The 6586-nt window shown below is 41.6% G+C and overlaps 1 pseudogene; it reads right to left on the bottom strand.

Annotated features, from left to right (window-relative positions):
- Positions 1-395: 395 nt before the first annotated feature.
- LOC133927999 (WPP domain-interacting tail-anchored protein 1-like) lies at positions 396-2230 on the bottom strand (annotated as a pseudogene).
- Between the last annotated feature and the right edge of the window lie 4356 nt (positions 2231-6586).

Below are 6586 nucleotides of genomic sequence, written 5' to 3'. Positions count from 1 at the left end.
CAGCGGAAGATGCTGGAAACCGTATGCTTGCTCCGCCCTCTCCCTGCCTCCTGACCTCCTCCCCTCTTTGCCTCTCCTCGACCGCTATGTCAAGGGCTGAAGGGCATCCATAAGAGAACGAGGCCGTCACGCTCTGCACCGAGGTCAAGCACCTCCAGCTCCAAGATCTGGGCGGCAACAGCATGGATCTGAGCCCGGCTCAGCATGGCTTCTCTGATGTTGGCATGTTACGGGTCTGTCTCCTCTTCCTCTTCCTCTCCCTATCCTTGGACACGGCCGTAACGCGTCGGATGTGTGGATGCGTGTTGCACCGCGTCCGACGCAAGTCGACATGGCGATATGCATCCGACGCGGCAAAAAATTTTTTGGACTCACGTGTGCCTGTAACACTGGCATTAACTGTCCAGCAAACTAAAGCCAAAAGCTCCAATGCAAGGATTCTTCTGAATCATGCATGTATAGTGTGAATTCAAAACTAAATTAATACAATGCATATGTGCGTATACAGAAACGAGAAAAACATTATTAATAGTAAATGTTTCTGGAAATATAAGTGTGCACACCTGAAGATGAAGTCGTTCTCTTTCCATTGCCAGTTTTGTGACCAAGTCAGTTATAATTTTAGTTCTAATTCCAATATCCTTGGCAGTGGATATCTTCACATGGTTGGCTTCACGTAACGAATTTTCTAGACTTTCTACTCGACCTCTCAGAAATGATAACTCTTCACTAAGTTCTTTAATTTGTGTCCGTTAATAATGTACACTTCGATTCAGCATTGCCAGCTCTAGTTTCAGCTTTTGAAACCTTGCCCTTGAGATCTTCAATCATATGCTCCATGTCGGACATCGTAGATTTTAGCATACTCTGCTGTTCAATAATGGCGTCAACTGCTGCCTTTGCATGCTCTAATTGGGTATTTGACTCTTTAAGTTTCTTCTCCAAAAGGTCAGCCTTATCTGATTTCTGATTTTAAGAGTGCTTAGCTCCCCGTTAAGTTCTATATTAGCTTGAGTAAGCTGCATACACCTTATTTCAGCATTCTGCGCTCTACTTTCTGCTCGTGAGACATCATCTTTGAGATTCTTAATTATGTTTTCCAATGTGGTCAGCTAAGAGTGCAATGCATTCTGCCCTTCCTGACTTGCTTCTGCTGATGCCTTTGCCAACTGCAGTTGCAAAATGGATTCTCTCAACTGTTTTTCTAATTCCCGGACCTTATCCTGCAATGATGGTGATTCTGCTTCCACTTTGTTACTCTCTTCCTGCATCTTCTCTAGGCTAACTTCCAGAAAAGACAGCTTTGTCAAACTTTGTTCTAGTTTCACCTTAAGATCATCTTCCCTACATTTTAATGAATTTATATGGAACTGCATGGTGTTAAGTCTATTTATAAGTTCCTTTGGAGTTCCTAGAATTAGCTCGGAAGCATTTTCCACTGCAAACATTCTACTGGAAACTGTTTCAGCTGATTCCTCCAGGAAATATGTTTCCTGTTCATGATGATGGAGCTTCAGTTTGAGGTTGTCTATGAGAAATCTTGAATCAGAGAGCTTCTTTTCAAGATCGAGCTCACTTGCTATGGTTTGTTCCAACATATGCAAAACATTTCTCCGCTGATCTTCTGTTTGCATACAACTTTGATATGACAGATGGCCATTTTCACATCCAACACCTTCAATCGAACCTTGTCATATGAAGAAGTACAGAACATATGAAGAAGTGAGTATTTACCTTCCTCGTCATCGGAAAACTGTATGGCTTTCTCATACTTTGCAGACTCATTTCTAATATCAGCAATCAGCTCTTGCATCTGCTTCAAGGATAGCATAGCAGCATCCAGCTTAGCTTTAACCTTGCCTTCAGATTTTTCTTCATAAACCTTATGCTCAATATTCTTAATATCATTTTGAAGAGAACTAATCAAGTTATCTAACTCCTTGGCTTCTGCGTCAAGAATACCATACAAGATGTCCAACTAAAAAGCATTCTCCGCAGTCTCAGAAGAGAAAGATTCATTATCAAATGTAATCGGCTCAAGATCAGTAGCTCGACGAGCTATTTCCATAACCAGCATCTCCAAATTTAATAATTTTTCGGAGGCAAATGCAAGTTCAAGCTCTACTCTTGTGAGAATTTCTATATTGCTTCCTCCTGAATTCATTCGATCTCCATATGGCAAGGCAGTTTCTTGACAATGATTACCATCTTTATTGTTCTCAACATCCATAATGCTTATCGTGCCTCCTGCACACTAGGCAACAGAAACCAAACAAGAGTGTGACCTAAGATAGGTTGTTTAAAAGAACAAAATAATTGAAAAAGAATAACGGAAGAAAAGAAATACCAAAAAGAAATAACGATATGTAGTTAGATTCTGAACCTTTGAATAGATAAGCGAGTTAAAGAGTAATGGCGTCCCAAAATCAACCTAACGGTGTAATAATTTCAAAATAAAATAATTACACATCGAAAACTTGAGTGTGCTTACGGGCCAACGGATGGAAGGTAATCTTCCACACTCACACATGTTCATCAGGCATCAGTCAGAAGGACAGAAATGATGAACATCTTGTTGATGGTCAAAAATGGCACGTCCATATTTTTTTATACACCGGATAGTCCGATGATCAATGTTGTGTTATCGTCAGATTATCCGGTGCTTATAGTTTGATTTTGGCTAGAAGACATAATTTCTGATAGTCCGGTGAAGGGCTCATTGAATGCCGGACTATCCAGAGAGTGGGATGAGAATTTGGTGCAGTAAATCATGCTCTCTGTATAAAATAGTCTGGTGAATGATCCAGTGCAAACGCCGGATTATCCGGTGTGTAGAAGGTCAATTTGCGCCAAAAATTTGCTCTCTGAAAGAAATGGTCCGGTGGAGATTCCGGGGTATCACCGGACTATCCGGTGAGAAGAAGAAGGTTTTTACCTGAAAAAATGTTCTCTGGTGAAAATTGTCCGGTGATGTCTTTGATGATCGCCGGATCATCCGGTGAGTTCAAAAGGAGAACTTTGCAAAAAATTTGGTCTTTGCAAATATTGGTCCGGTGACATACTCCGGTGAGTATAAATATGGCGTCAGAATATCCGGTGTGTGTAAGATCGAGTCTTAGAGTTTCGGCCGAGTGAACTTGCTGGATGGTCCAGTGTTCTGGAGTTTGTTCTCACCGGACCATCCGGTGTTCAGTCTGAAACCGAAGCGAAATGGATTCGTGGATTTGTTCGGATCTCTTTTGCAATTTTGGCCAAATAGGGCGTGTTTAGGGTTGTAATAGAGTCCTACTTCAATTCCCTAGGGTCAAGACCACACCCCCCTTATAAATGGTTGAGGGGTGAAGGTCAATTGCATATCCATCAGTCAATCGCATCTATTGCATCTACTTTTTGTTTTGCCTTTACTTTCCTGCAATTTAGGGTTAGTTCTTTGCTGCTACTTCAAATCCCTATGATTCAGATGTCAGTTCTTTGTCGATTTGCTTGTAAATCGTCTGGGCGGCGATCCCCAAGGTTACTGATCGAAACTTTTGCTTGTTTTCTTGTAAACAAGTCGCGCATCGCTGCAAAAAGTGACAAGTATCCTTGATGGACCCGTGTTGGTGAGGTGTTGCCCAATTCCGCACCAACACAAATTGGTGACTCCGTTGGGGAAAAAGTTTTTTCGGCTATCTCTTGGCTAAATTCTGAAACCCTAGCCATGTCTACTTTGGAAATCGACAAAGGCAACATCATAATGGCGTTCTACGATGAGTTGCCGGAAGAGGCACATTGGCCGCTCAACGCCGATGTGGAACGACATCGACAACAGCTCCTTTCACGCTATGTGAAGACTTGGCAAGGCGTGTTCAAGAAAGAAGACTCTCCATCGCCCGCCGACCAAGTTCAGGTAAAGCCTAATGTAAGTGATGTTTCCCATGCTTTGTAAGAATACATTGTGCATACGGTTGATCAGTCCTTAGGAGCTGCAGTGAGTAATAAAATTGATGCTTTAGCTCAGGGTTTAGATCAATATCTTACTAGAAGCTATGATTCTATAGCTTTTGACGTGCAAAGCATTAAGGACACATTGAAACAACCTTTGTCATGTGATGCTAGAGATTCGAATCCTAATAACTATGGCAAATTTCAGCATGTCCCGTTTAGTTCATCGGCACAATCTATGACACCCACACCTATGCAACAAAACATGCAATGCAACAAATTCAAAGCTGGACCAATGTGGGTTCGACTAGTGCGGCGACACCTCCGTTTAATATATTGAATACTAGTAAACCGGAGGTTTCATCATTGGTTTTTCCGGTTCCAAGCACTTCATCTAGCATAACTAGTTCGGTTCCACACATAGCTAATAACCGAGCTACTGAAATTTCAGTAAGCATGCCACTGGTTCCATACAATACTGTGGTGTATAGCACAACTCCCATACCTCCACAAGGTACTAGCATCCCTTATGGTCCATTACCAGACACTACACATGCGCAGCTCATAGTGTCTCCGCAAAGCATTCCACAAAGTAGTGCAAATCCTATTCGGCCCATAGCCGAACAACCTATGAGACGTGAGAGCATTAGATAGAAGATGGATAGTCTTTTGAAGGAGCACTTTAGGGGTAGAACCTAAAGGGAGGGCACGTGTTTATCAGAAGCCATATCCTGATTATTATGATACGATTCCATATCCCCGTGGGTTTAAGGTTCTTGATTTTGTCAAGTTTAATGGAGAGGATAGTAGAACCTTAATGGAACACATAGGGCAATTTCTTGCACAATGTGGTGAAGCCAATAGTAGGGATGCTTGTTGTTTGCGTTTGTTTCCTTTATCACTTTCTGGTAATGCATTTACTTGGTTTACTTCGCTTGCATCTAATTCTATTTATACATGGGCGCAACTTGAGCAAAAGTTTCATGAATATTTTTATACTGGAGACACAGAGTTGAGGTTAATTCATTTGACATCAATTATACAAAAGTATAATAAGTCTATTTCTGAATACATTAGAAGATTTAGAGATACTAAAAACTGATATTTTAATGTTTCGCTCTCCAATAGAAATCTAGCTGAGTTAGCTTTTGTCGGGTTGCATGCACACATCAAAGAGAGGTTAGAGGGGCAAGAATTTTCAGATGTGAACTAAGTTTTGCAGTGGGCTTTAGCTCAAGAAAACCGTGCCAAAGAACATAGAAAGGTTCAAAGGTTTAGTGAAAAACACAAGGTGGATCGTCCGGGTGTTAATGTAGTTGAATATGAGGATGATTCGTTAGATGATGATAGCATAGATGTGTGTGTAGCCGAATGGACATGGAAGTCCAAATCTAAGCCATTCGTGTGCTCCACATTGAAGCCGACTCCACAAAAGAATCGGCAAGAAGAGATGAAATTCACATTCTATGTCACTAAATGTGATAGGATATTTGATCTCTTATTACAAGAAAAGCAAATTAGTTTGTCTCCTAATCATATTATTCTATCACTTGAGGAGATTAAGAAACGTGCATATTGTAAATGGAATAACTCATATTCTCACGCTACTAATGATTACAATGTTTTTCGTCGACAAATTCAATTGGCCATTAATGAAGGAAAAATGAAGTTTGCTGAAAATTCTAAGATGAAGCTAGATAATGATCCATTCCCTGTCAACATGATGAACTTTGAAGGGAAGAAGGTCTTGGTTCGGCCATCTCAAGCCAAATCGACTAAAGGCAAGAGTATGATCATTGGTAATGATAATGTAAGGCCAAGGATGATCAAACCTAAAATTCTAGAAAATAGCCATTGGAAAGTGAATGTAGATAAGAACAAAGCTATTAAGAAGCATGAGAAGCCAAAACTTACATTTGATACACTTTTTGGCTAAGTATGAGAGTGGCAAGGCCGACCAAAAAAGGGACAGCCGACCCAATGCTCTTAAACGTCCAAGATCACCTCCGAAGCGTGAGTTTGAAGGGAGGAGGAGGCAATGGGAGAATAATATTGCAGCAGCTTTGTTCCCTCCTTTCGGGCCGCCAATGCCTATGATGTGGGGGTCTCCTCCGATGGTTTGTCCATGTCCTCCGTGGGGTTGGTGTGCACCTTGGGCACCACCTTCTATGCCATTTGCACTATTTCACCCAGGGTGGACAGCACCACGACCTTCGGCGTTCGACAGACTTTCTCGTCCTAGACAAGACCGGTTTGATTCCAAAAATCAATCAAATGATAGGCGGGATATGAGACATGTTAAGAAGGTCTATCATGTGAAGAACATGAGTGTTTCTAATGGGAAATCAGATCTGGAACCAAAAGAAAAACAGTTGGTAGTTGATGAAAGCAAAGTGAAAAAGCAATCGGCTAATGACGGATCAAGTGGCAACATCAAAAGGGAAGTTGTAGGAGTGGTTGGTACTGATCTTGAGCTTAAGGAGGTGTCATCTACAGCAGTACAACAGCCCATGGCACCAAATGTTCAAGAAGCAACTTCTAGTTCAAAGCTGATCGCTAGTTCAGACAATCGGAAGGTTGAAAAGGAGAAGTCCTTGCTACCCAGGACTAAGTAGCAACCACAGTGGTGTCCTAGGGATATCTCACATTCCCAAAATAGGAG

This window comes from Phragmites australis, chromosome 9 (genome assembly GCF_958298935.1).
Source record: "Phragmites australis chromosome 9, lpPhrAust1.1, whole genome shotgun sequence".
Taxonomy (NCBI): Eukaryota; Viridiplantae; Streptophyta; class Magnoliopsida; order Poales; family Poaceae; genus Phragmites; species Phragmites australis.
The sequence above is the reverse complement of the archived record's forward strand: the minus strand, read 5'-3'. Positions and strand labels throughout refer to the sequence as shown.